The sequence below is a fragment of the Amblyomma maculatum genome, chromosome 8 (assembly GCF_055883805.1).
Source record: "Amblyomma maculatum isolate TAMU_Amacu chromosome 8, ASM5588380v1, whole genome shotgun sequence".
Classification (NCBI taxonomy): Eukaryota; Metazoa; Arthropoda; class Arachnida; order Ixodida; family Ixodidae; genus Amblyomma; species Amblyomma maculatum.
Genome location: NC_139351.1, coordinates 65,084,793 through 65,096,017, shown reverse-complemented (window position 1 = coordinate 65,096,017; position 11,225 = coordinate 65,084,793).

Here is an 11,225-nt window from a genome sequence, read left to right as displayed (position 1 = left end):
ATATGGGTTCATTTTCTTTTTTGAGAATGTAACTATGAGTAAGATGCGTGTGTCCTATTCGAAGGCGACATAATATTACCTCCATGAAGCGTTTCTGGTGACTGCATGACTTCCATTCTTCGACAACTGGTTTCACGACGTGTAGTTTGTTGTTTATTTCATTTTTCCATGAGGCTTGCCATTTTTCCCTGAGCTTTTTTTGTATGAATTTCAAAACATCTTTGCGTGGTACATTTACTTTTTCTATTTTTGCTTTTCGGGCAGCTGCTGCACATTCGTCAGCTGTCTCGTTACCTACGATTCCGACATGGCTAGGTACCCAGCAGAATTTAATTTTGTAACCTCGTGTTTCGGCTGATGTTATACAATGTATTATTTTTCCCACTACAGGTTCTGTTGCATTTTTAGAGTGTAATGCTGTGATTAAGCTGAGGGAGTCAGTGTAGATTATACTCTTTTCAATATTGCATTTTATTATTTTTTCCACAGCTATGGATATGGCATAACTTTCTGCAGTGAACACTGATGCACAATTGGGCAACCTAACTGTTTTCTGGCGATTGTTTTCTACGACACCACTACCAACATATGAGGTAGTTTTAGAACCGTCGGTATAAAATGTATTGTGGTCTTTGTATTTTTCCTCTAATGTCAGGAATTCTTGTAATATGTGTTCGTGTGGAGTTTGTTGTTTGTCAAACTGTGTTAAAGTAAGGTCGCATACACAGGGAAATTTATACCAAGGGGGTAATGGATCAGGGCATTGTGCAATGTCGGGGAGTGTATCGAGTATTTTTATTTCTTCGCACATCTGTTCGAAGCGGAGGAGGAGGGGTCTGACTGCTTGCGGTTTGTTGTTGAACAGGGTTCTGGACGGGCACTTTGTTACTATGGGGTAGCAGAGGTGTGTTGGTAGCGAACGGATCTTAAGAATGTATGAACAAGTTAGCATGGTTCTTCTGTCCTCAAGAGATGGTTCGTTGGTTTCTACATACAGACTTCGCACAGGCGACGTCCTGTATGCCCCGGTCGAAAGACGCAGACCTAGGTTGTGGACTGGGTCTAGTCGTTTTAGGTATGAGGGTCTTGCGGAACCGTAGACTATGCAACCGTAGTCCAAGCTCGAACGTACAACTGAACGATAAATCTGCAGAAGGCATGTCCTGTCGGCTCCCCAGCGTTTACGTGACAGCACTTTGAGTATATTTAAAGATTGGGAGGCTTTCTTTTTAAGGGTGTTTATGTGGGGGAGGAAAGTAAGCTTTCTGTCGAAAGTAATGCCTAGAAAATTATGTTCGTGTTTTACTGGGAGAGCAATGTCATTGAGGTAAACTGTAGGGTCCACTTGCAAACCTCGTCTAAGTGAGAATAAAACGGCTATTGATTTCTGTGCAGAGAACCTGAAACCATTTCTATCTGCCCATGTCGCTAGTTTATTCACTGTTAATTGAATTTGTCTCTCACACGTTGATACATTAGAGGATGTACATGCTATTTGTAGGTCATCGACATAGACTGAATGCATGATGGTCGTTGGGATTATTTTTACTATGGAGTTCATTTTTACTATAAACAGCGTGGTACTCAAGATGCACCCCTGAGGGACACCATTCTCCTGAGTGAAACGTTTTGACAGAGTAGCACCGAGACGAACTTGGAAAGAACGGTCGGACAAAAACTCTTTCAAGCATTTTAACATTCTGCCGCGGATGCCAAGGTCTCCCAGGTCACGTAGGATTCCATACCTCCACGTCGTGTCATAAGCTTTTTCTAAATCAAAAAATACGGCAAGGCAGTGTTGTCTGCGTATAAATGCTTCTCGTACCGTATTTTCCAAGCGCACAAGATGATCAGTTGTCGAACATCCTTTTCTAAATCCACATTGGCGGGTGTCGAGAAGTTTGCGAGATTCAAGTGTAAACATGAGCCTGATATTTAGAACACTTTCAAACGATTTAGCGATACAACTCGTTAGTGCTATGGGCCTATAACTGCTTGGGGATGTTGGTGGCTTTCCATGTTTCAGTAACGGAACAATAATGGCTTTCTTCCAGGCCTGCGGTATTTCTCCTGACATCCATACCTTGTTAAAAAATTTTAAGAGTGCTTCAACTGAGGATTCAGAAAGATGGGCTAGCATTTGATAGTGTATTTCATCTGGGCCTGGTGCTGTACGTTTGCCGGAAGAGAGAACTGTGTTTATTTCTTGTAGTGTAAGGGGACTGTTGTATGATTCGTGAACGCTGCCAGTAGTAGGTAATTTCTGTCTTTCTGCTTGGCTTTTATACTTTAAAAATGATTCTGAATAATGTGATGAGCTAGATACCATGAAAAAATGTTCACCTAAAATGTCCGCTTGCTCTTGAATGCTTGTCTGGGTATTTGGGTCTGTAAGGAGAGGAACTGTAAACGGGGAGTACTTGCCATTTAATTTATTTACTTGTGCCCACATATCCTTGGATGTTATATGACTGTTTATAGAAGAGATGTAATGCTGCCATGAAGCTTTTTCAGCAGTACGACGCACATAGCGGGCTTTAGCTCTAGCCTTTTTGAAAATTAGGAGATTTTCTTGTGTGGGGTACCTGCGAAATATACTCCACGCCTTATTTTGTTTTTTCTTTGCCTCCCTGCAGTCTTTTGTCCACCACACTTTACAGTTCTGTCTCACAACTCCAGATGATTGAGGGATGGCTTGGCGTGCGGCGGCTAAAATACAAGAGGTAAATCTTTCATTTAACTCGTCGACATTAAAATCTTCGGCAAATAGTTTTCTCAAGTCGGCTTTCTCTTTAAAAAGCTTCCAGTCTGCTAAATGCAGCTTCCAACATCTTGGTTTGGTTTGAATTATAGATGGTGATGATGTTAGACTGATTGTTGTAGGTAGGTGATCACTTCCATGTGGATTATCTAAGACATCCCATTTAAAATCGCTAAGAACCGATGATGAGCAGAAAGATAAATCAATAAAACTCATTTTACCGGAGCTTGGGGAGCAGTAAGTGGGTTTTCCGGTGTTAAGTAAGCAGATATTATTGCACAGAATAAAGTCTTCTAAAATTTGGCCCCTCGTGTCAGTTTTTTCACTGCCCCAGAAAGAAGAGTGGGCGTTAAAATCGCCAACTACTACGCATGGATCTGGCAGTTGGCTGAAAAGGTCTTCGATATCATGGAGTGTTATTTTTAAGTGTGGCTCTATATAAATACTGCAAATTGTGATTGTTTTATACGTGATAAGTGTGGCAGCTACTGCTTCTAGCCGAGTTTTGAGCCTATGTTCACGAGATGCAATATTGTTTTTAACTATGATGGCAACACCGCCCGAGAGCCTGCATGCCTGCTCTCGATCACGGCGGAAGACTTTGTATTTTTTAAGAATATTCACATGTAGAGGACTCAGGTTTGTTTCCTGCAGACATAAGGCCACAGGTGAATATGTTGCTAAAATGTCTTTTATGTCGCATAAGTTATTAAGCAGTCCCCTGCAATTCCAGTTTATTACAAAAGCCATCTTAAGCTATATGAGTAAAATAGAGACTACGTTGTTTTTGGCCCCGTGATTCGGGGCTTGTCCTTTTTTGCACGCTCTAAGGAGTCCCGCCGTCTTGACGGCACAGGACTACCCTGTGTTGTCGTGTCCATCGCGTCTTCAGACACGCTGGATGACCGCGGACAACACACCGGAACGCTTGAAGTAGGCCTCCCCGTGTGAGAAGAGGCCTTGGGCCCCGCAGACCTGGAAGGTCGCGAAGCCTGCTTTGGGGGTGGTGGAGCAGCGCCAGCTGCAGCCACCGTGGGCGCGGATGGCTCCACACCAGGGTCACTACCCGTGACCTGGGCGGGTGCCGAAGCACGCTGTGACGCTGCGCCCTGTTGCGTCACAACGGAGTAAGTTGGGCTTTGGACCAATGAAAGCCGCTTTCTCGCCTCTCCGAATGTAATGTTCTCAGTGACTTTTAAGGTTACAATTTCTTTTTCTTTCTTCCATGTTGGGCAGGATCTTGAGTATGCTGGGTGGTTGCCCTCACAGTTTACGCAAAGGTTTGGTTCAGTTTGGCAGTTGTCAGTGGCATGTTCATTTGAAGCACATTTTGCGCAGGTGAGTCGGCCTCGGCAGCTCTGGGAGCTGTGGCCATATCTCTGGCAGTTATAACAGCGACGTGGGTTAGGTATGTACAGTCTGAGTTGCAGCTTTGTGTATCCTACTTCAACGGAGTCTGGAAGGGTGCTCAGCGCAAATGTCAAGACGATGTGCTTAGTTTGGATCTCTTTGTTGTCTCGCCTGATCTTGATTCGGTAAACGTTGATGACATTTTGGTCCTTGAGTCCTTCGAGCAATTCTTCTTCGGTCAGAAACTTGAGGTCATTATCTGAAATGACCCCACGAACTGTATTGAGTGAGCGGTGTGGTGAGATTGTGACAGGGACATCACCGAATGATGTAACAGCTGCTAGCTTTTCGCACTGGTGGTTGTACAGCACTTCTAAGAGGAGGTCACCATTTGGTAGCTTTTTGACTTTGTAGCCTGGACCTATTGTGTCTGTGAGAGTCTTTGTCACAAGGAACGGTGAGACTTGACGGGCAGTTTTTTCTGCTTGTTCAGAGTGAATGACATGAAAGCGGGGGAAGCTGTTTACATTTTTAGTGAAAAACTTGTTCGTCACATCGGTGCGCCCTCTCTTGGCGGGAGGGCGATCAGCTGCGGAAAGGGAAGAAGCCATAAAATTTATTTTATTGTTCGGTTATGGTACCAGCCACCCACCATGGAGTCCAACAAGGGGACGGGACAGGTGCCTAAAAAAAGCCCTGCCCACGCCAGCTGTATACCTTAACTATAACCTAATATGGCTCAACTCAGGGTAGTCAGCCACACAAGGTTAACCCTCGCCGCCGGGAAGTAAGGAAAAAACCAAGAAGAGAGTAGAGGACAGGAGAGTTGTAGGATAGATGACAGGAAAGTGAAAGATGGAGAGGAGGACAGGAAAAGGCGACTGCCGATTTCCCCCGGGTGGGTCAGGCCGGAGGTGCCGTCTATGGGAAGCGTGGGCCAAAGTGGTGTGTTGCCTCCGCCGAGGGGCCTTAAAGGTCCAAACACTCGGCATCGGCTCAACCACCAGGATCCCCTTTTCCCCAGACACGACGATGCCACGCACGGCTAAGCGTGGGTGCTCGGGGTCCGTGGTGTCGCACAAAACACACAAACACCTGCTTTAACAGGTGCCCCCTGCGGGGGCCGTTTAAAATACTGTTGGTGCTAAGGGTTAAACGCCTAAGATTATAGGTCCTTTAGAGCTGTTATGGGGATATGCTCCTTTTTTTCCTCTCAAGGGAGCTTTGCCACCTAGGCAGCGCGGGTGAAGTGTCCATCGCATCCTCAGACGCAATGGACAACTGTGCAGAAGGCACAGGCTTATCTGTTTTAGACCTTGCCTCATGGGTTAAGGCGTTGGAGCAGGCCGACCTGGAGGTCTGCGCAGTTTTTGTGGGTGGTGGAGCAGGGCTAGCTGTCTCCACAGAGGGCGCAGACTGTCTGTGTTAGCGAACACTGCACACCCACTATTTTGTACAGTTGTGGGCTCCCGCAGCCTTTTTCACACTGCGGCATAGAGGATGTGCCGCAGCTGTCAACTTTTTTTGGGATACCAAAAGTCATCCGAAACTAATGCAGGAGCACGCAGGAATTGTCAACAAAACGTTATGCCGAATGGTTTTATTGTCTTTGTCGGGCCGACATGAACATGAATGCCACACATTACAAAGTGTGCAGCAAGGATTTCATTTCTGGTGAGCTCATTTTCCCTATTTGTGCATTCGTGCTTGTTTTGCATTAAAACTCGCCTTGTACTGTCGCAATAGAAAGGAGACTCGGAAAAAAATGCGAACAGCATGGCGCCTATGCTTACCACTGTTCGAAACTCTTTTCCTTGCGCTTGTAACTGGGCGGTAACCAAAACACACTAGAGTCACATGTGAAACAACTCTAACGTGTTCTGGTTACCTCCAAGGTGTTCACAAGCGTGATGAGAAATTTAAGCAGCGGAGCTTGTAGGTGCCGCGTTTTCATTTTTTATCGTCTTGTACCTAAAGGCACGATAAGGACATAACCGGGTGGTTTAGGTCTAATGCCGGATGTCTGTAATATGCTCTGAAAAATGTTAGTGGTGTTATGTGCATTATCCTTTTCGTCAATGTGGTTTTTTCTGTTAACTCTGCCTGTGATGCCTCTGTACAGATATTTCTTCGACAGGTTTTTCCATCTCAATGTGTCTATCGAGCTGCTGCGTTATGCAAGTTTGCAAATTGGCTAACATTATTGCTTTTTACGCTGCAGGGAGGCCATCTTATTTGATTGGCAAGACGAACCCTGACTGAGAACCGAGCTTTTGTTTGGAGTACAACACAAACTCGACAGCCCTGGCAGGAGGGAGGTATGGTGGAAGGAAAAATATACAAGTTCACTGAATGCTGTCCTGTTATTCAATTTCTGTCAGCAGTAAATTGAAAGCATGTAAGACTGCATGTTGTTTAAAACCTGACAGCATAAAAAGGATAGTTTTATCCTAGATGCTACCAGCTATGTTTGAAGCTGAGTAGAAGAAAATGTAGAGGTAATTAGACATTTTAAACCTCGGTAATGAATGGTCTAAAATGCATTGTAATTTAGCCACTGAACACTCAATGGAATGCCACCCAGCAGCCCAGAGTGCAGTTTATGGATTTTGAGATAAATGATATTGATTGTGCTGTCATCACTTTGCAGCTCCGATAAGTAAAGCTGCGATATGGATTTAGGTGCTTTCAGAGTGCTTACTGCATTTGAACACCTGGCAATTTTAAGAAAGCAGTCTTCAGTCAAAAATCTCAGCTACGGAATTGTTGTCTGTAGCTCTGAATTTCTTGGCATTGATTTTATTCTCGTGACATGCTGGTATGCTTATAACTCAGGAATTATGCAGAGGCAATGCCATTCTTCTCAAAGAAGTGCATTTTTGTAACCGATGCTCCAGAAGAGCTCAGAAAGCATAGCTCGTGTTGTTGTGTTTTATGGCACATAGGCGACTCAGGCCATCATGCACTAAGAGCAAAGTTTGAAATTAAACAGAGATTTTACAGTTGGTTTAAAAGCTTTGCTTCTTTAAGGAATGAAAAAAACGTGGGAAATGTCAATGAGCGACTTTTCTCCTATTAGTAAGCTTGGGTGCAGTGGGGTGTGTTCTTTATAAATTAGTGGAAAGTGTTTCTACCTGAGTTCACGTTTTGTACATGTAATTAAAATGTGGTTAGTGGCGACTTCTCCGCAGAGTTCACATGTAGGTACATCTGGTTTTGTGAGTATGAGGTTGTGTGTTAAATGAGTGTGACCGATTTGGAGGCGACATAAAATTTCGATGAAACGCTCTTGGCGAGTACATGATTTCCATTCCTCTATCACTGGCTTCATGAACTAAGTGCAATTTGTTGCTTACTTCCTTGTCCCATGAATCCTGCCATTTCTCTTTCAGTTTTCATTGTATGAATTCTGGAATATCTTTATGCGGTATGCTTAATTTTCTATTTTAGCGTTCCGAGCGGCTGAGGAGCATACATCAGCTCGCTCATTACCACTGATAACTACGTGACTGGGCACCCACCAGATCTTCACTTCACGTCCTTGTGTTGTTACTGTTTTTATGCAATGTATTATTTTTCCAATCAAGGGTTGCGTTGCATTTCTAGAGTGTAGTGCTGTGATTAAGCTTAGTGAGTCAGTGTAGATTATGCTCTTTCCAAATTTGCTCCTTACTATTTTTTACACAGCTAGCAAGGCTGTGTAACTTTGAGCAGTAAAAATTGATGCACACTGAGGTAACCTGACTGTTTTTCGTGTTTGCCTTCTGCTACACCACTACCGAATAGAAAGCTGTTTTAGATCTGTGTATAGAATGTTTTACAGTTTTCATACTTTTCATCCAAGGTCAGGAACTCTTGCATTATGTGTTCAGGTTAAGTCTGCTTTTTACGAAATTTTGTTAGTGTAAGGTCACATACAGAAGGCAAACTGTACCAAGGGGGTAAGGGTTCTAGGCTGCAGGCAATATTTGGAAGTGCATTAAATAGATTCATTTCTTTGCATTTCTGTTCGTAACGGAGGATTAGTGGCTTTATTGCATGGGGCTTGTAAACAGTGTTCTAGATGGGCGTTTTGTGACAATCGGGTGACAGATGTTTTGGTAGGGATCTAATTTTTAGCACGTAAGTACACATAAGCATTGTCTTTCAGTCTTCGAGAGATGTTTCATTGGTTTCGACATAGAGGCTATTTATAAGAGATGTTCTGTACGCACCTGTCAAGAGTAGCAGGCCGAGGTTTTGTACTGGGTCAAGAAGTTTTAGGTAGGACGGTCTTGCTGACCCGTACACCACGCACCCGTGATCTAAGGAAGAGCGTACTACAGAGTGATAGACGCGCATAAGGCAGGTTTTGTCGGAGCCCCAGTGCTTTCGTGACAGCACTTTGAGTATGTTTAGAGCTTGAGAAGCCTTCTTTAGATTATTTATGTGTTGTAGGAATGTCGTCAAAGTGAGGATCAAACTGCACTGCTAAACCCACACAATTTCGATGACAGCAGCATAGTTTCACAACGAAACCATAAAAAAGAAGTAGAAGACAGTGGTGCTGCTAAGCAAACTTTTAGTGAGCTTTGTTGCCCAGAGCTCTCTGCTGTTTTCGCAATTTGGTCCCTACCTTTTCACATTTATAGATGCATCACAGGACAACCCCAGGAGAGTGTGCAAATTGTGTACAGATTCATGTACACTCAATTCTGTGGACAGCAGCGATACAGGTCAGAATGTACTGCTTACAGAAAAGCTGCTCAGTCAATAGCGGTGATGGATGCACAGCTCTAGATGCTTTAATTCATCTTGCAGTGAATGTAACACTGGGTTACTGTCCTTTCTTGCCTACAGATTTCCTGAAACAAATGCTGACACAGAGCTAAGTGCTGATGCTATACAGATCGCTGGCAGTGATCAGAGTGCTACCACCTTCATGTCAGACATTCCAGTCATGACGGCACACAATGTGTGCCAGCTTGAACCCAATGAGCACCCCATGCTATTAAACCTAGTGGGCCTTCAAGTGAATCGACTTCTGAATCGGCATTCAGTGCTGTTTCATGTAAGTACAATTGAGTTATTAATATGACTTTATGGCTTAAAACATGAAAAATGTAGGTGCCATTTACATTGTTTTCTTTGTTCATACTTGAGGTGTCCAAGAAAGCGGGACTCATACAGAGGTCACTATGGTCTACATTGCTTCTTTGGAAGCACATTCCGTTTTTTAAAGAATAAGTGGTACCACGAGTTTCTTCAAATAAAAATAACGTTCACGCAACACATATCAAATCGATATGGCGCACCATACATGTGCGTGCGCCCAATCCTGCATGCCACCATGTTGCTGCGAATGCTGTTTACTGCATACGAAACTAACTCTTGCAATCTTCTGTCATATTATATCAGATTATGTTGCTTACAGCAGCAGAAAAAAGTTAACATTATTTTTACTAATTTATTGCTAATATTAGAGCTTTCACTGCGAATAAAGTATGCAGCTGACCACCTAACTGAATGCCAAATGAAACCCGTTGGGTTTTCTTGACTGCCTACTGGGACCCATAAATCCCAGTTAATTACCAGCTGGGACCAGCTAACTCCCCAATTGGGAGCTAACTGGGACCAGTTCCTTTTCACTACCAACTGGGACCAACAGACTTCCAGCTGGAAGCCAACTGGAACCAGCTATGCCCAGTTGCTTACCAGCTGGGACCTTTGAAACCAGCTGCAACTAAAACCAACTGAATTTTTTTCATGTGGGAACTGAAAACAACTGAACAGTTGATCGGACATTCATTTTTTTATGTTAGTAGGGTATACATGCTGTTTGGTGAGAAACCCGACTGGTTTCACTGTCGAGTTCTGCACTTTGTGCAGACTTCACGCACCTTGATGTTATCTGCTTGTCTTTGCCGAAGTCCTTTGCTAGAAGCTGTGACCTCACATTTTTTGTATGACTTTGGTCAAAAGAAAGAAAAATGTGTGTAGAGGGATCATTGAGGTGTGGTGCCTGTACGCATGCTTTGCCTCCGCACAAAATATTCATTGCAGCTACATTCACCTGGTGATTGTCAGTAATCGCTATCCCTAATGCTGTTTTTTGTAGAGGTGCACAGCCACTTTCACGCTCGCGAGCTTGGGTGATTATCGCATTGTACAGGGACAGTTATGCATTTAGTTTTCACTGTAATGCGCTGCAGCGCAGACTGTGGCCCCGCAACCTGTAGCATGCAGTAAGCAAAATGAGAATAGGGTACGCCACTTGCGAAGGCAAGCCAACGCTTCCTCTATAGTTTCTGTGCCTGGGAGAACACTCTCCTCAGCGCTGCTCGGAGCTGCTGCGAAGCGACACTATATGAGTAGAGTACCCGACGGAAATCGGCTGCGCGCAGCACGAAGCTTGCTCACGTGTATGCGTTCATGTTTGGCTGCATTTGCACTTTTCTCAAGCTTTTGTAAATACGTATTCCGCACGCAGGCTATTCGATTGTGCCACCAATACGAAACTTGCATTTATATTTGATTGCACTCATGCTTTTTTTCGGGGCCTACTGCACGCCCGTGTTCCGTATGCAGTCCGTCCGGTCAGGCTAACATTGAGAAATTTGCATTCGTGTTTTACGCGCACGTCGCAGAAAAGCTGGTGTCGATGACGTAATGCGAAAATCAGCAGGAAGTAAAGGAATAATAAGTCTTGGAATCTTATGGAATCGAACTTGCGGTTTATGCCCGTGGTTTTGAAATGACGCAACTGTTCTTGTGAACGGTCAGAATGCTGTCATACCAATTTGGATCCCATTTAGCATCCATCTGCAACAACATGGAAGAATTCGCAAGTTCCGTAGATGCTAGTGCCGCACGACGGCGAAAAGAGGAAACGCCACGACGGTGGTCGCCCGCAGCGTAGCGTGTCTCCGTGCGTGCATTTGTGACGGATCGCTTGCTTTTCGTGGTGTTTCCATGTTTACTGCTCGTCTTCTTGCAATGAACAGAAAATACCGCAGCAACCGCATGTGTAGCGTGCCACAGTGCAACAACAGGGCCATTCAAAACGAAATAAGCCTGCATAAGTTTCCGAAAGACCCTCGCCTGAAGAAAGAATGGACAGTCAAGCTGCGAATCG